Raw genomic sequence first — 19,935 nt, 5'->3', positions numbered from 1 at the left:
ATGGACATGAGTTTAAATCCCAGCATGGCAAAGAGTGATATTTAGATCAATGAAACTTGGAATTAAAATCTAACCTAATAATAACAATGTAACCACTGTCGATGGTTCACCACTATCTTGTTCACTAATGTCCTTTAGGGAAGGAAACTGCCATCCTTACCCTGACCGGCCTACGTGTGACTTCAGACCCATAGCAACGTGCTTGACCCTGAATAGTCCTCTGAAATGAACCTAGCAAGCCACTAATTATGGGGGCAATTAGGGACGAGCAACAATTGATGTCCGTATTTCCACAAAAGAATTTTAAAAAAAATGCTTTGCAGTTTGTTTTGATAACTCCTATTGGTAGAGAGTTCCCCATTCTCCTTTCGAAGAATTATATCCGACTCGATATGTTAACTCTGTTTTTCTCGCTCCACAGAAGCTGCCAGACTAGCTGAGTTTCCCTAGCGCTTTCCAATTTTATTTTGTCGATGCAATTGCCTCTGTTATCTCCTTTTGTTATTGTACTGATTGGTTTGTATGAAGTATGGTCTGCAACTGCTCAGAGAGGTTTGCTTTGCAAGGATTCATCATGATTATTTAATTATGAAAGCAGTAAGGATAGATGCAGAGCCACATACAGCTGGATAAAGAATAATTACAGTAGCTGGTAAATCAGAGACAGATCTGCTTGAAATCAACAGAAATGGACAAGCAGCTGTTGTAATGAGTTTGTCATGAAAGGGGCATTTTGCAATGGAATCCAAAGAGTCAGTTTGTTAAATCTGGGGGTCTATGAACATGGTTACCGTTATAGGCAGTCAACCATTTGTAAAGAATTTTCAAATTGTGTTGCATGAGTTGAATAGACAAGGTCTTTTCTCCAGGATGGGGGAGTCCAAAACTAGAGGGTGTTGCTTTAAGGTGACAGGGAAAAGATTTAAATGGGACCTAAAGGACAACTTTGTCATACAGCGGGTGGCGTGTGTATGGAATGAGCTGCCAGACGAAGTGGTGGAGGCTGGTACAATTACAACATTTAAAAGGCACCTGGATGGGTGTGTGAGGGATATGGGCCAAATGCTGGCAAGTGGGACTAGATTAATTTGGGATATCTGGTCGGCATGGATGAGTTGGACCGAAGGGTTTGTTTCCACGCTATGCAGCTCTATGACCCTAAACAATTTAGTAAGTAACTGTTTGGAAAAAACAGTTTGGAAAAAATGCATTAATTAATTAGGTAAAGAAAGTCCTGCAGCAATTGAGGACACTTCACTGATATCAGATGTCAGACTGCTATCACAGAGTGGGTTGGCCTTATTAAAGTGGTAAAGGCAGCATCCTTTCCACCAGCTAAAGCATTAGGGAACTCACAATAATTCGGTAGCTGTTTCTGACCAGCACAGACTTGATGGATGAAGGGTCTTTTTTCTGTCCTGTAGTCTTCAATGACTCTCACTCTTCCCTGGGTCTTGCCCCAAATCTTCTGTCTGTCTTCTTTCTGGTAAACTGTGTTTCGCAGGAATAGGAATACATTATGTAAGCCACCTGTTTGAATTCTTTGAGCCAATGGAACTGACAAATACTCATAGTATCAGGGTATCCGTTCCCCACTTTTTTAAATTCATTCATGGGATGAGGACGTCACTGGCTAGGCAGCATTTATTGACTATCCGTAACTGCCCTGAGGGCACTTGAGAGTTAATCACATTACTGCAGGTCTGGAGTCACATATAGGCCAGACTAGGTAAGGATGACAGTTTTGTTCCTCCAAAGGACATTAATGAACAAGATGGATTTTTCCTGAAAATCGACAATGGATTCATTAGACTCTTAATTTCAGATTTTTTTAATTGAATTCAGATTTCACCATCTGCCATGGTGGGATTCGAACCCAGGTTGCCAGAATGTTGCTTGGATCTCTGGATTAACAGTCCAACATTGTACTAGGCCACCACCTCCACTGACTTGTTCATTGTCACAATCCATTTGGAAAAGTGACTTCTCACCCACACTACGCCTGGGGCCCTCACAGAAGTTAAAGATGTATTCAACCTACTCAAAGTCCCCAATTTTCCTGCCTGATGGACTCAGGTTACCAGAAAATACTGACCAGATTTCTGCACTTAACATGAAGTACAATTTATTACTATTCAATCAATTCTAACTCCAGGGAAGAAAAAAATATGAATTATCAACACATAACTCTACTAACTGAAACTCCAATGCCTTCTTAAACCCTGACACTTCCAACCAGACAGATGCAGTCAAACAAACAAATGTGGATGTTATGGATGGAGGAAAACACAGTTCAATAACACCAGTACACATGATAGAATGAGGTGATCCATTTGCTTCTTCCAATATTTCTGAATTAGGTGGTTAGATTGTCTCATATTGGAGATGGTCATTATGAGGCATGAATGTTACTTGCTACTTGTCAGCCTAAGCCTGGACATTGTCCAGATCTCATTGCATTTGGACATCAGTATCTGAGAAATCACAAATGGTTTTGAACATTGTGCAACCATTGGCGAACATCCCCACTTCTGTCCTTATGATGGCGGGCAGGACATTGATGAAGCATTTGAAGATGGTTAGGTCTAGGACACTACCCTGAGGAACTCCTGCAGAGATGTCCTAGAACTAGATGCTGCTAGACCTGCTGAGGTTTCCCAGCATTTTCTGTTTTTATTGTCTAATTCCTCAACTGTGTAGGGTCTTATTGGAAGACTTTGGATAGGCTATGTCTGCACCAGCTGGAGCTTCAAAGAGTAAAAGGTGATTTGGTTGAAACATATAAGACCCTGAAGGGTCTTGACAGTGTAATTATGGAGATGATGTTTCCACTTATGCGAGAATCTATAATGAGGTGTTACTATTTAGAAATTAAGTTGCCCATTTAAAACAGAAATTAGGCAAAATAACCTTTCAGAGGGTCATGAGTCTTGGGTACTGTCTTCCTGAAAAGGTGGTGAAGCAGGGTCCTTGAATATTTTTAAGGGGGGAATAGGTCAATTCTGTTTAAGCAAGGTATCAAAGGTTATCAGGGGTCGTCAGGAATGTGGACTTGAGATTACAATCTGATATGATCTTATTGAATAACAACAGAGTCTCGAGGGGCTGAATGGCCTACACAGATTTCTTGTCTATACGTTAGATACAAAAATAAAGGTTTCCACCCAACTTTAGCCAAATTCAAAAACCTTATAACTGGGGTTGGAGAAAGAAATGTTGAGAAATAACAATTGGCCTGTTTATTGTTTCTTAGGCAAGGATTTAGTTTTGTTTATATACGATCTGGTATTTTTACAGGAGCACCTTTGGAATGTGCACCAGAAATAGGGATGAATCATGTCTTTTACTGTTAGTCAATCCAGAATCAGTGTTGTTTATAGATTTTGCAGCTTTCACAGAATGGTTTGATCAAGTGAGTGCATCATCGGTTCTGTGAATACTCAGTGCTGAAGGTGCATTGTCATCAGTCAGATATTTGACAAAAGGGGTATCAGTTATAGTTTAACATCCATCACTGTTCCGTAAGATATACACAGAGGAAGAATTATATTCCTGTCCACCAATGTATGTTTCTACTTCTCCAGTGACAAGGTCATGACTTTTGGGAAGACGTTGACCAGACCTTCTGTGCCATGTCCTGAAAGCTCATCCTCAGGGGAACATCAGCATTGATTCACCTGTAGACTATATTTTTTATGAACTTAATGGCTCATCCTCCAAATAGACGCCCAAAAGGTACTTTGAGTCTATAGACACTAAAACATACCATTTGGCCCAACAAGTCCATGCCAATGTGTAGGCTCCACACAAGTCTCACCCCATCCTATCTTCATTTCAGCCAATCAACAGAGCCATATATTTCTTTCTCTCTCATATCTTCATCTTTCTTCACCTTAAGTACATCTATGATTTACCTCAACCACTACCATGGGTCAGTGAAATCCCATTCTCATCACTCAATGAGTAATGAGGCATCTCAGAATTTCGTGTTGGTTTAATTGTTAATTGTCTTCTGTTTATGACTCCTAGTTTATATCTCTACCAACAAATGGAAGTGTTTTCTCAACTACTACCCTGTCCAAACCTTTCCTGATCTTGAAGAAGTCTATGAGTCCATTTGGAGAATAGTGCCTTAATCTGTGCAGCCTTTCCTGAGAAGTATCAGATTGTTATTATCTTGTGAATTATTTTTGCTCTGTCTACTGATCCTTTCTGTGGCACAGATCCCAGAGCTGTGCTTTGTAGGACACCTACTGTGGCATCAGACAGAACCAAATTCACTTAAAAACAGAAACTGCTGGAGAATCTCAACAGGTCTAGCAGCATCTGTGGAGAGAGAGAAATAGATCTAACATTTTGAGCCCAATACAGCTCTTCTTTGAAATGGAGTTCAGAACAAAGTTCTGAAGAAGAGTCATATCGGACTTGAAATGTTAACTGTTTCTCTCTGTACAGATGCTGCCAGACTTGCTGAGTTTCTACAGCACTTTCTGTTTTTATTTCAGATCTCCAGCATCTGAAAGTTTCTGTTCTTATTAGAACCAAATTGGCAGTGATGATCAGATTGTGGATTTGCAGACACTGAGAAACTGAACAGGGTTTAATTAGACCTATTTCTCAGATGTCCTGCTCAAACTTGGCAGAGAGAGAGAGAGAAATGGAGAGAGACCCTCATGACTCTGCTCTCTCTGAGTGTAGGCTTGTGTCAGAGATGAAAGGGTGCCTGCATTGATTTCTTTGTAAACATTGAAAGAGGAAGCATGCTCCTGAATTAATTTGTTGAAGAACAGAGTGGGTGAGTATTTCACATCTAAACACACCAACCCGTTGCTTACCACACACTCAGCAGGAAAATTCCTCCTTATTTCCCAATGGTTGTGGCTGAAAGAACTTGTTGTAGAGGTGAAGGCTCTCTTGATTTAACTTTGTCTTAGGTAGCTTATATTTACCCAAATGAAGAGAGTCATTGACAAGTGTTTAATCAACGTGAGGTGGCAGAGAGACAAAGTATGAGATCTGGGGCATCACAAATACTGTCACATCACGGGAAGATGTATATCAAATTGGTGTAAATGCATTCAATTTGGATATATCCGTAATTCAGAACCATTGCCTCTTGTCATTAGAACTGTCTGATGAAAGTGAAAGAAAAACTTGCATTTATAGAATGCCTTTCACAAAACTGCAAAGAATTTCTCATTCAATAAATTACCTTTGAAGTTTATTCACTGTCTTGGTGTAGGGAATGAGATATCATTAAACCAATACAAACCAAGAACATTTCCAATGTTAGAGACAACAAGGTGCAGGGCTGGATGAACACAGCAGGCCATAGGAGCAGAGAGGTTAACATTTCCAATGTTATCTCAGTTGTGAGCAGTTTGATTTATAAACTGTTAATGGATGAAGAAATGAAAATAGCACAGCCCATCATGAAACAGATGACCATGGGTGTTAAATATCACAGGTTAAAATGCTGGTTGACAGGGTACAGTATGTGTTTTTCGTGTTGGTATTATATTTACGAATCACAAACTCCAACCACATGGAGTACTTGTTAATGCACCCAGTTCTCACCCAATCAGCCTTGAACTAACATTGATTTTTCACTGGTTCCCTAGTTCCATTTGGTTCCAGGTATTCCTCCCAGACGCTACTGGATGATAACCAGGTTATATCAAATAGGACAAATGGTCTTCTTTTACTCCTCAAATTTCTCACTTTGTGCATGAAAGCCTGGCCAGCAAAAACATAGAACTTCAGGGAATTGCTCAGGGTGTAGTTTCTGTTCTGGAGCACCTTCTCCCAGAATATGTAAGTTATTGGAAAGAATTTTAGATATTGTCCTGATCGACCAGTTAGAGATGGTGGTGCACATCTCTGGAGCAGGTGGGGCTTAAACCTGCATTGCTCAGCTCAGAGGTAGGGATACTGTCACTGTACCACCAGAGCCTCTAGTGATTAGGGTTTAATCTTTCTTCATGCCTTATTTGCACAGCAGAAGTTCACCAGGCAGTAAACTGATGGTCACAGAGTCTCATTCCAATGGTTTGGATCCTATAAGTGAGTATATATTGTTTTAAAGTATTTTAAAAAAAGTTTCAGGCAGAAGAAAGGATATGGGCATTGACAGAAACATTAATGTTGTAATTGATATCTCTCTTGTGAGGTTGCTAAGAATCAGACTCTTGCTTCTGAATTGACCCCAGAGCAGTTTGTGAACCAACTGCCTGCCTCTTTTGATTAATCAGGAAATCGGATCAAGTTAGTTTCAACTCAAGTCAGCCTAAAGTGTCCACCACCAAGTCACACGCATGCTTCAGTTTACTCTAACCTTTGAGCATAGATGGAGTTAAAAGAAAATAAAATTCAGACAATCACACTGGAATCTTTAGCAAGCCTGAGCCTCCCCTGATTACCTAATCCAGTGAGAAAAAGATTGATGGCAAATGGAATCTAGCTTCAGGGGTGACAACTTTACCCAGCAGTTGAACAGTGCCTCCTTCAAGGGAGCAGACTGCAAGCTGAGTCCTTGTTTACTGATAGGGAGCTCTTGGGTCCAACATTGAGAGTGGATTATCCATCAGATCTACTAATGTTGCACCTTTCAAACCCATGACCACTACCATCTTGAAGGTCAGATACATGGGAACACCACCACTAGCATGTTCCCCTCCAAGCCACTCACCATCCTGACTTGGAAAGGTGGACGCAGGTACAATTACAACATATAAAAGACATTTGGATAAGTTCATGAATAGGAAAGGTTTGGAGGGATATGGACCAGGAGCAGGTTTAGTTTGGGATTATGTTCGGTATGGACTGGTTGGATCAAAGGGTGTGTTTCTGTGCCATATGGCTCTGACTGTCACTGGCTCAAAATCCTGGAATTCCCTCCCTAAAGTGCTGTGGGTTTTCCCACACCCCAGGGATGACAGCTGTTCAAGAAAGCAGCTTATCCCACCTATTCCAGGGCAATTAGGCATAGACAATGATTGCTGGCCCAGTCAGTGAAACCTACAGCTCATTAACAAATAAAAAAATGACAATGATTATCACTGGGATTCCCTTTCCAATTATTCCTTGACTTGAGATTCTCAGGCATTTAATGGTCACCTAAAGACTTTGAATGGCATCAGTTAATGTGGCTGCCTCTCATTAATTATTATAAAGTGCCTTTTGTTTGCAATTTCTCAAGGAAAGATGATGTGGAACATAAGTGAACAGGAATGTTGCACTATTAATGTGTCAACTCTTAGATGAGATACTGAGCTGAGGTTCTGTCTGGCTCCTCAGGTGATGCAAAAAACCCCATGGTTACTAATTGAAGAGTAGCCTAGAGTAGCATTCTCCCTAGTGATCTGGTCAATATTTGTACCACAGTCAACATCACGAAAACAGCCTTATTGCTGTCTGTGGGAGCATGTTGTGTAAAAATTGGGTGCCATGTTTTCCCATATCAGGGCAGTGACTGCTTTTCATTGGCTCTAAAGTGCTTCAAAACTCTATGAATAAACAACGGAATTTCTTCCTGACATCCCATTCCCTCTCCTTCCTCCTTCTGTCTGCACCTAGTTACCGTTATATACATGTCTCAACATTCACTGAGTGTAACAGCACCCAGGGGAATTCAACAATCTGTGGTCCTGCTTTAGACTTTGAACTTTTATGAAATGCAACTATTATTGCCTTCAGCAGTTTAAAACATAAGCTTGGGAAGATCATGTAATCTTGAGCCTGTATCAACTAAATTTTAATACATTCATTTTCAAAGGATCCTGGTATGAGACAGATGGGTGAGTGAGGGTAAGGGAGCATTTCGTTCGTCATTGGGATGATTTAGAGCAAGGAAACACTAATGTACTTTTTATTAATGGTAAGGATGACCACAGACCATCCTTTACTTAATTGAATGAACATTGTGAAGGCATTTTCTTTAGAAAAAACAAAACAGATAATCAGTTCCAGAGGATTCAGGCTGAGCTTAGCCTATATGAACATTCCTCTAAAAATCTGCAGAGCTTTTAAAATGAAAGATTCTCCCTTGTTTGCAGAATGGAGAATTCAAATGGGAAATAAGGAGACGGAAGATGAATCAAACAGGTATTTTGGAACAGTTGTCCCTGTTGAGGATGCGAGTTACATTCCAGAAGCAGTTATAGATTACAAAATAGAAAGTAGTGAGGAGCTCAGGAAAATTACAACCACGAGAGCAGTGGTATTGATTAAACTGTTGAAGGTATGGGGTGGCGAGTCTTTGGGTCCTGATGGGTTTCACCGTGTTGCTACCAGACTGTGGGTGAGTTATTCCTGTTCCAGACGGGAGATCGCAAATTGTCAAGCACTCACATGGGGAGGGATGAACCAACTCCCCTTCTTTATTCACCTGCTTCCCTCAATTGTTGCGACAAAATTAAATTGCAAAGTATCTCTCATTTGTGGATTCCTTTCGCCCAGACCAAATTGTGTATTAAAAGGAGTCTATTTAACAAAGCTTTCTTAAGTTATAGGAAAGATGTTGTGAAACTTGAAAGGGTTTGGAGGGTTTAAGCTATAGGGAGAGGCTGAATAGGCTGGGACTATTTTCCCTGGAGCGTCGAAGGCTGAAGGGTGACCTCGTAGAGGTTTATAAAATCATGGAGGGGCATGGATAGAGTGAACTCCCAGGGTAGGGGAGTCCAAAACTAGAGACCATAGGTATGAGGTGAGAGGGAAAGACTTTAAAAAGGATCTAAGGGGCATCTTTTTTACTCAGAGGGAGTGGCGTGTACGAAATGAACTGCCAGATGAAGTGGTGGAGGCTGGTATAGTTACAACATTTAAAAGGCATCTGGGTGGGTGCATGAATAAGAAGGGTTTAGAGAGATATGGGCCAAATGCTGGCAAATGGGACTAGATTAATTTAGGAAAAACTGGTCGGCATGGATGAGTTGGATGGAAGGGTCTATTTCTGTGCTGGATAACTCTGATTCTAAGTTAGAAGAGTGAGTTCATTATTACTAAATACAAGAAAAAATAAAGCAACACACGTTAGAAATGAGAAAGGAATCCGAGAAAGGATATAAGTTAGAAGCTATGCAGATCTGTCTATCGGTTGTTTGTGAAGAGAGGATAGTGTTTATAGTTGAGCAGTGAATTGTTTGGATTTTTGGCTTTGTAGTATAGTTGAAATCCTTTTGCCTTGCTTCCTACTAACTGGCTTGTGAGCTAGCTGGCTTCTAGCACTCAGAGTTAAGAGTCATTTATCTGCAACATGTGGGTGATGAGTGGATAGTTCCTCAACAGTAACCTTCACAGCACACTAGCATTCAAACACAACTCAGTATCTTAGCAGCAAGCACCCTTTGTCCACCAGCACACATGGATCAAGGTTGAACAGTTTTTAACCTCCGATCTTGTGTATTCTTGAAAGGGGAAGGCTGAAAACAAGTCTCTCTCCCAGACTGCTGACTTTTCTCCCATCACTTTGATGGTCTGAGATAACTCCTAGGGGATTACAATTTAGTTTGTATTATATTTTCTGCTTTTTTAATCCCATCCCTTTGAAGCTTCTTTTACCTCTTAGTTTTGTCAGAGGTAGGGCCGATGTAGGGAAGCATTTCTTTCAGAGCAGAAATTCAGAACTGTCCCCCCCAAAATGTTATCAAGGTTGAGTTAGGAGGTGGGGGTGTTCGATCAAAACTTTGAAAAGTGAGATGGATGAAAGAGGATTTAGGGTTATGGAGCAATGACAGATGCTGTGCTGCTGTCATGGGTTTTCCTAACACCATGGACACAGCCCTATATTGCACTGTCCTCGTCGATTCGGCTCACAGTGTGATCTGAACATTGAGGTTCAGTAGTGCATTGTGGAGGTTGCTATACCAGATAAGACAGTCCCCTCTCTGAGTTTGCTATCTCTCCGTCCCTGCCCTGTCTAAGACAGCCCATTGTCTGACTGCCAAGCGTTCCAATGGATTCTTTTATTAATACACTCATGTACAGAATATGATCTCTGTATAACAGCTGTCGAATCCAGTTCACCCATTCCTTCCTCCAAAAATAGAGCATGACTGTCGATATCAGAGTTACATTATCATCCTGAAGATATGCATTCTCATTATACTCCAGTGAGTAGATGGAGTTAGGTTGCAGGTCCACCATGATTCAATTGAAACAGGTTTGAAGGGCTGAATGGCCTCCTCCTACTCCATGTCCTGTATCCCCGTTACAAGTACCGTCTAAAAGGATTTAAAATAACCTAAAGTCTGCACAATAATGTCACTCTGTTTTTGTGACCTCTGCCTGATTTATAAGGAAAATGTTATTCCATTCACATATCATAGATTCATCTCAACTTTAGTTTGATTTAAAAGTGATGCATATCTTTAAAAATGTGAAATGGCAATAAACAACTAAATCATGCCATCAATTTGAGTTGAGTCCATTCCCATCGCAAATGGTTTTACTCATTTATCTACTCATGGTCATCATGATCAGCTTCTCTCCTTCCTGGTTTGCTATCAGCTAGTCCTTTGTCTGCCTAATTTTCTCTCCCTCTCTCTCTCTCTGGGTTCTGTCTCCATCTGTTGGCCCACTCCTCACCACCCACCAACCCTCCTCCTCCCTCTGCAATCAGCATAAATACCACCTTTTCCTTGCTACTATCTGTTCTGATGAGGGGTCACTGAACTGGAAACATTAACTCTGCTTCTGTCTCCATAGATGCTGCCAGACCTGCTGAGTTTTTCCAACACTTTCTGCTTTTGTTTTGATGATGGATTGGTTTGTGTACTAATTTTGAGCTAATGCTGGAGCATTTCAGCTTCAGTCTTTTGTAAAAAAAAACTGCCTTAAGATTCAAAAGTATTGGAGAAACTCAATAAGTCTTGAAACTGTGGAGAGAGAAACAACATTAATATCTGAGTTTCCCAGACGCTGCTGAGAGTGAGGGTGGGTACTCAGAAAATGAGGATGGACAGCCTGATGCCTCAGGAAGTTTCAAAGGAAGTGTGGTGACAGCCAGCAACACCCATGCCATCAGCTAACTTTCCATTTAGCTTGTTAACATGTTAGAGAGTCACAGAACCAAACTTTCAAAGCTAATGCTGGGAAGAATGAATGTCTTTTTTTATTCAGTTGTAGGATGAGGGCAGCATTCGTTGGGCCAGGATTTATCTCCCGTCCCTTGAGTTGTCCTTGAGGAGGTGGCAGTGAGCTGCCTTCTTGAACCGCTGCAATCCATGTGCTGGAGGTAGACCCACAATGCCCAATGATCTTGGACAAGTTAGCATCCAGCTGTTGGAGACGCTGTGAGAAATCATTATCAAGTGTTGCCAATGCTGCAAGATCATGTATATTGAAACAAACGATAGTCAAACTGAGGTACTCTTGTGGGGTTGCAAAATTGTCATTGCTTAAGGATAGCGGCTTGAGTGTGTGAGGAGTGAGCGTTTGGGCATTGGGATGGATCGTGAGGTTGATGGTCTTTGGTCTTCCTGTCTGCTCTATTCTTCCAGGAACTGGTCAACCCAGGCATGCCTCACATTTGCCTTTAAACTGGCCAACCAGAACTACTTCTTGCTTCTCCTCAGGTCCACTGCCTATAATTCACTTCAGGATTGATTAGGGCCTTTTACATCTCAAAATGCTTCCATCGCTGAGTTCTCAACCACAGATGAAATTCAGGCCAGTGTTTTGGGTCAGTAACCATTCGATTGATGCTGCTGATCTGCTGAGCATTTCCACGGTTCTCTCTTTTGACCAGTTCTGTAATATTGGAGTCGAGTAACTAATGACCCAATAATCATACAGGATGCAGGCACGGCACAAATATTGATACTCTGGGGATGTGGGTTCGAATCTCAATCGGGCAACTTGGAGGATTTAATTTTAGTTAGTTAATAAATCTAGTCTCAGCATCATGGCTACGAAACACTGGATTGATGTAAAATCCTGTCTATTTCACTAATCTCCCTTACAGGAAGAAATTTACCATCTTTACCCAGCCCGGTTGATAAGTGACTCCAAACAAACAGCAACATTGACTCTTAAGTATCCTCAGAGTTGGTCAGTTGGTGTATCAAACTGAATAAGAGTAAAACTGGATGAACTATCCATCATCAACAAACGTAGTAAAACGCCTGCAATTTCTATTGGAAATTGAGATTCAAGACATTGCACGTTGTGAGGACTTTTAAAAGCTGAAAACAAAAAATACTGGAGACACAGTGGGTGAGGCAGCATCCATGGAGACAGACCAAACTAACGTTTCAAGTCTAGACTGGAAATGTTAGCTTGCTCTCCTCTCTATGGATGCTGCCTGATCCGCTGTGATCTCCAGTAGAGATTCCAGAATCTGCAGTAATTTGCTTCTTCATTTTAAAAGCCCTGGCTGTAGAAGCAAAGTCGAGACTCCCTCCCCTCAGGTAGATGTCTGTTCCAAAAATATGTCCTAATTACTCTGTTCCCACCAGTCGTTCAACTTGTATTAGCTGCTTGTTAATACTCAGCACATATTTACAAACAAGACAATCTGGGTCAGCTCTATCTGATAAACTCCCACTAGATGTCATCACAGTGCCTCACAAACACACACCCTGCTCACTCTGAGAGTGAGTGCTGTTCGTTTATTCCAAGCGGGTTCTGACACTATGCATGTACACTGCAAATTAACACATTGAGGATGGAGATTCTGACCCCACTTCTTGTTTAGAATCGTAAAATTGCACATATCCATCTTAATTCTATTAGGTTTCCATTCAGTGTGTGGTTTTGCTGATCTCAACATTAGATTAGTTTTTAATGAATATTTGATGTTTCCCTCAAATTATGTTAAACTGACTGGGAGGTGTTTAACGTTTAAAAGCTAGTGCTTGGGTACAGAAAATAATTTAAAAGGCTAGTGAAAGTTGTGCTCTGACTCAAGAGGAAATTGGTACAAATGGCACAGACTACATTCCAGTTACATTAAACTCTAATCAGATTCCATTTTGAGCACTTTACTTGGCTTCTCAGGAAAGTTAGTTTGGCCTTTGAAGAGGATGTTGCAGAAATTCACTAGAAACCAGGGAGAAAAAAAGGTAGGAACGTTGTACAGACCAGGCTTGTGTCCCCTTGAAGATTAAGAAATGATGAAATTTGGATGTTTATAATGGTTAAAGGATTTGAAAATGTAGACAGAAAGAGAGAGAGAAGCAATTTCCTCTGTTGAGAGGAATACTAGAAAATTAGAGCTAGGCCATTTAGGAAGTGCTTCTTTGCACAAAGGATAGGAGATGATCTGGAACTCTCTCCTTTAAACAAGCTGCTGAGGCTTAGGGGTAGCGAAATGGTGGGTGGGGGGGGGAACAGTGAATTGAACATTTTAAACATGTGACTGGTAAGTTCTTTGCTTGCTGTATAATTCTATCTTATCTCTAGCTGGCATGAAGGAGCCATGCTATTGGCTCGACTGATTATCTTAACTTAGTTGCTAACTTAGGCATTAGCATTCTTGGAATTGTTTTGTGAGTGCTTCCCCAATTGTGGAATCAGTTTTTGTTCTGCGTTTTGAAAGGGGTGGTGGGGTTTAGTTGAGAACGGTCTGTTCTCTGCCTGAAATGAACAACAAAAGGAACAAAGTGTTCTGAGGAAGGGTCATTGGACCCCAAATATTAACTTTGATTTCTCTCCACAGATGTTTTTTTGCCAGACTTGCTGAGATTTTCCAGCAATTTCTGTTTTCATTTCCGATTTCCAGCATCCACGGTTCTTTCAGTTTTAAAAGGAACACAATGTTTGTTTTGTTGCAGCCAGTCACTGGGATATATGACCTACAAGCCTGGCATTGTATTGGCACTGAATTTCAACCGTGACACTGAACATCGAAAAGATAGAAAATAGGAACAGGAGGAGGCTGTTTGTCCCTTCAGTCCTGCTCCACCACTCAAAATAGTTATGGCTGATTGTTCAACTCAGTTCCCTGTTCCTGCTTTCTCCTCGTATTGTTTGATCCCTTTGACTCTAAGAACTATATCTAACACCTTCTTGAAAACATTCAATATTCTAGCCTCAACACTTACACATTTACAAACAAGATCTGTGGCCAGGAATTTCACAGGCTAACTGCTCTCTAGGTGAAGATATTTAGAGAAAAAGGCCCACCACGTCTGTGCCAGTCAGCCACCTAACTATTCTAATCCCTTTTCCCAGCAGTTGGCCCATTGCCTTGTATGCCTTGGCAGCGTAAGTGCACATCTAAACACTTTTTAAATGTTCTAAGGGGTTCTGTCTCGACCACCCTTACAGGCAGCAAGTTCCACTTTCCTATTACCCTCTGCATGAAAAAAATTCCTTGCATTTCTTCTCAACCTCCTGCCCCTTACCTTAAATCTATGCCCCAGTCATTGATCTGTCAACCAAGGGGAAATGTTTCTTCCTCCCTACCCTGTCTATTCACCTCACAATTTTATACATCTCAATCATGAGCTCCCACCACACCTCACCTCCCCTCCACCCCTCTCCCCCGCCAACGTCATTCTCCTCCGCTCCAGGGAAAGCAACCCCAGTCTATTCAATCTCGCTTCATTACTCAAACTCTCTAGCCCAAGCAACATCCTGGTAAATCTCTTCCGCACCCTCTGCAGTACTCTCATATCTCTCCTATCATGTGGATTCCAGAGCTGCACACAATACTCAACCTGTGAACAAAGCAACATTTTATGCAGTTCCAGCATCTCCTACTTGCTTTTAAACTCTATGCCTCAACTAATTAAAGTAAGTATTCCATATGGCTTCTTAATCACGTTATCCACTTTTTCCTGATAACTTAAGGGATCAGTGTACAAACACACCAAGGTCCCTCTGATCCTTGGTGCTTTCCAGGATTCTACCTTCCATCAGGTATTCCCTCGCCTTGTTTGACCTGCCCAAGTGCATCACCTCACATTTATCTGGATTGAATTCCATCTGCCGCTGATCAGCCCTATCTGACTAGTCCATTTGTATCCTTCTGTAATCTAAGACTATCCAACGCACCATGTACAACCCCATCAATTTTCATTTCATCTCTGAACTTACTGATCAACCCTCCTGAATTCAAATCTAAATGATTTATATAAACCACAGACAGCAAGAGCCCCAAAACTGATCCCTGCGGAACCCAGGATCAGCATTGCTATCAGTCTCCCATGTGAGACCTTATCAAAAGCCTTGCTGTCATCCAAGTAGATTATGTCAAATGCATTACCCTCATCTACACACCTGATCACATCTTCGAAAAACTCAATCACATTGGTCAGGCATAACCTTCCCTTAACAAATCCATACTGAGTGTTCTTGATTAATGCCTGCCTCTCCAAGTGTAGGTTAATTCTGCCCAACCATTACTTCCAATAGTTTCCTCACTATTGATGATAGACTGACTGGCCTGCAGTTTCCTGGTTGATCCTTTGTTCCCTTCTTGAAAATGTTCCACATTTGCTGTCCTCCAGTTGTCTGGCCCCTCTCCTGTGGCCAGAGAGGAGTTGAAATTTATTGCCAGTCCCCCTGCTGTTCCATCCCTTGCCTCTTTCAACAGCCTGGGATACAGTTCATCCTGTCCTGGAGATGTATCTATTCTTAAGGCTATTTTTCTCCTCATCTCAGTCCTAAATAATCTACCCTCGTATCCTTAGACTGAACTCCCTGGTCATCAGAAACTTCCTTCTTGTGTTTATCCTGTCTAGTCCCTTCAGAATTTTACAGGTTTCTATGAGATGCTCCCTCATTCTTCTAACCTCCTGTAAATATAGCCTTAACTGATTCCCTCATTTCCTATCAACCATTCAGTCATAGAGTCATGGAGTCACACAGCATGGAAACAGACTCCTCGATCCAACCAATCCACGCCAAACATAATCTCAAACTAAACTAGTCGCACCTGCTTGCTCCTGGCCCATATCCCTCCAAACCTTTCCCATTCATGTACTCATCCAAATGACTTTTAAATGTTGTAATTGTACCCACATCCACCACTTTCTCTGGAAGTTTATTCCACACATGAACCACCCTCTGTAAAAAAATTGGCCCTCATGTCTTTTTAAAATCTCTCTCCTCTCACCTTAAAAATGTGCCGCCTAGTCTTGAAATCCCCCATCCTAGGGAAAAGACACATACCATTAACTCACACTCCTAGACACCCATTCTCTTAGCAGTAAAATCTTTTGAAATTAAATTTCAGGCAAATTGAAGAGCAGTTCTTTCAAATGTGCATTGGTAAAGTTTGGTCACCAGTTTGATGAAAGCAATGTAAATAATATCGCAAAGTTGGAATGTGACATAACATAAATCTTAGTTTTGAGAAATTTTGAAAGAAGTGACTTTGAATCAGGAACAGATTGAATTGTGAATTGAGAATTCCATGTTTTTTTTCTGTATACAATGACATTACACTGCTTTTGTGATGACTTTGGTCTGTTACTGTATCTAACGTCTTCACAGAAACCTCTTTGTGTCAGAAATACAGGAGTGATGAAACCCTTGCAACTATGTTTACTAGCAGCTCCAACAGAATTAATCAGTGTAAAAGGGATGTCTTCATTACTCAACATCTTAATATCTTCAGCAATGAAAACCCACACTTACTAGGCGATGGCCTAGCGGTATTATCACTAGATTATTAACCAAGAGACCCAGATCATGTTCTGGAGATCTGAGTTTGAATCCCATAATAAAAATGTAGAATTAAGAGTCTAATGATGACCATGAATCCATTGTTGATTGTTGCAAAACCCATCTGGTTCACTAATGTCCTTTAGGGAAGGAAATCTATCATCCTTACCTGGTCTGATCTACATGTGACTCCACAGCAATGTGTTTGATTCTCAACTGCTTTCTGGGATGAGTAATAACTGCTGGGCCAAACAGTGACGCCCTCATCCCGAGAATGAATTAAAAAAAACTCAATTAATCTTGGTGACCAGAGTCCTGTTCACTGCAAAGCTTGAGATTCCTATATTTCAGTACATAGTCCACTCCAGCACATCACTGAGTAAGTGCCACACTATGAACATTTGGATGAGGTGTTAAGAGAGGGTGGGATTGCAACAGGAGGATGACAATCATGAAATGGTACTATGTTGGACCGAGAGCCAATGTAGGATTTGGGAACGAAACATAAGCAGAACTGTTAGTTGTATTGTTAATAATGATTCAGAAGGCACACCTTACTCAGATCAAGAAAGGCACTCGAGTGAAGGGGAGACAAAAGAAACATTTCAAAGACTCCCTGAAGGATTACCTCAAGAAATGCAACAAAGATATCATGGTGAGGGAGACTCCGTTCAGAAGAAACTGACATGGCGGAGCCTCCTGTACGAAGAGGCCCAATTCTTTTCCATTAGAAAGGAGCTGAAGAAAGGAATGCCAGGGATCACAAGGCCACTTCCATCTCTCACAAACACCGGCCAAATGGTCAGCGATGGGGTTCTAGGATCAGGCTCATCAGCCACACAAGGATTCTGAGAAACCCTGACCAGTGACAAGGAATTCCCTAGGTGGACAATCATACTCATTGCCGATGACAAGGATGTAGAAAGGAAGGAGGTATTGGGACGTGGAACTGCTGAAGACACTGTTAATTGGAGTTAATTGGAAATTGAGTGACAATCAGCAAAATTCCTGCTTTTGCAACAGAACAAGCTGAATCGCAGTTCGGTATGTGATAAGCAGCCCATCTAGGTAATGCTGGTTGTGGTTGATATAAGCTGAATAAATACCTGACCACAGCACAGAATAACACACTAAATCACTTCCTGTTCACTCTCATTACACAGAACTCCAGGTACAAAGCCAACACTGAAATATATGATAGTAATCTGTGCCTCACACATTGCCCATTCATTTTTGATTTCCTTGCTGAGCACACTAAATATTGTCAGCCCAGCACATATCTTTTGTACATCAGCACATTCATCTAAAGAAAAGTAATATCTTTGTGCAATAAGGTGTTTTAATTTTGAGTAAATTTCAGCATTAGGGGCTGAGGGGCAAGGACAACAAATTGCTCATTTCTGTATTCTCAATGATCTATAGAGACCCTTACCCTGTTCAAGGCATGTTTTATGTAAAGTAGCTGCATATTAATCAGAATCCAGCTCCAGTTCATGCTGTAACATGGTAATGTCAAAGCTCCTGATTATACATCAGCCTCAGATATTGCTTGCTTCCAGATGAAATGTGATTTGAAGCCAGTGTTGTGCTGATAATGGCTCAATGTGCAGCACTCCCTTTCATCTCTGAGTCAGAAAGTTGTAAACTCAGCTTTCTACTCCAGAGGCCAAAGCACAGATTCCCAGCTGATGTTCCAACAGCAGCGCTGAAGGAAAGCCATGTTGTCAGAGGGGACGTGTTTTGGGTGAGTAGTTTTGTTCAAGGCCCAATTTTCACCTCTCAAGTGAAGAGAAAAGGGGAGGCAATGGCCGAGTGGTATCACTAGACTATTAACCCGGAAACATGGCTAATGTTCTGAGATAACAAGGTGTAGAGCTGGATGAACACAGCAGGCCAAGCAGCATCAGAGGAGTAGGAAAGCTGACGTTTCGGGTCTGGACCCTTCTTCAGAAATGGGGGAGGGGAAGGCGATTCTGAAATAAATAGAGGGAGAGGGGGAGGCGGATGGAAGATGGATAAAGGAGCAGATAGGTGGAGAGGAGACGGACAGGTCAAAGAGGCAGGGATGAGGCTGGTAGGTAGGAGGTGGGGATGGGGGTTGAGGTGGGAAGATTGGATAGGTGGGAGAAAAGATGTACAGGTCAGGGAGGTGGGGATGGAGCCAGTAAAGGTGAGTGTAGGTGGGGAGTTAGGATGGGGGTAGGTCAGCCAAGGACGACGGACAATTCTGGGGACCTGAGTTCAAATCTCACCATGGTAGATGGTGGAATTTGAATTCAACAAAAATCTGGAACTAAGAGTCTAATGATGATCATGAATCCATTATCAATTGTCAGGAAAAACCATCTTGTTCTCTGATGTCCTTTAGGGAAGGAAACTGCCATCCTCACTTGGTCTGGCTGACCTGTGACTCCAGATCCACAACAATGTGGTTTATCTCTGAACTGCCCTCTGGGCAATTAGGGACAGGTAATAAATGTTGGCCTGATCCTGTGAATGAATTAAAACAAAACTATCTGAAGAAGAGATAGTAGGATCTGCAGATGCTGGAAAATCTGAGATGACAAGGTGTAGAGCTGGATGAACACAGCAGGCCAAGCAGCATCATAGGAGCAGGAAGGCTGACGTTTCGGGCCTAGACCCTTCATCAGAAATGGGAGAGGGGAAGGGGGTTCTGAAATAAATAGGGAGAGAGGGGGAGGCGGATAGAAGATGGATAGAGGAGAAGATAGGTGGAGAGGAAACAGACAGGTCAAAGAGGTGGGGATGGAACCAGTAAAGGTGAGTGTAGGTCGGGAGGTAGGGAGGAGATAGGTCAGTCCAGGGAGGACGGACAGGTCAAGGGGGCGGGATGAGGTTAGTAGGTAGGAGATGGGGATAGGTGGGAGGAAGGACAGGTTAGGGAGGCGGGGACGAGCTGGGCTGGTTTTGGGATGCAGTAGGGGGAGGGGAAATTTTGAAGCTTGTGAAATCCACATTGATACCATTGGGCTGCAGGGTTCCCAAGTGGAATATGAGTTGCTGTTCCTGCAACCTTCGGGTGGCATCGTTGTGGCACTGCAGGAGGCCCAGGATGGACATGTCGTCTGCGGAATGGGAGGGGGAGTTGAAATGGTTCGCGACTGGGAGGTGCAGTTGTTTATTGCGAACCGAACGTAGGTGTTCTGCAAAGCGGTCCCCAAGCCTCCGCTTGGTTTCCCCGATGTAGAGGTAGCCACACCGGGTACAGCGGATGCAGTATACCACATTGGCAGATGTGCAGGTGAACATCTGCTTGATGTGGAAAGTCTTCTTGGGGCCTGGGATGGGGGTGAGGGAGGAGGT

Source organism: Rhincodon typus, chromosome 34, assembly GCF_021869965.1.
Source record: "Rhincodon typus isolate 14 chromosome 34, sRhiTyp1.1, whole genome shotgun sequence".
Taxonomy (NCBI): Eukaryota; Metazoa; Chordata; class Chondrichthyes; order Orectolobiformes; family Rhincodontidae; genus Rhincodon; species Rhincodon typus.
The sequence above is the reverse complement of the archived record's forward strand: the minus strand, read 5'-3'. Positions refer to the sequence as shown.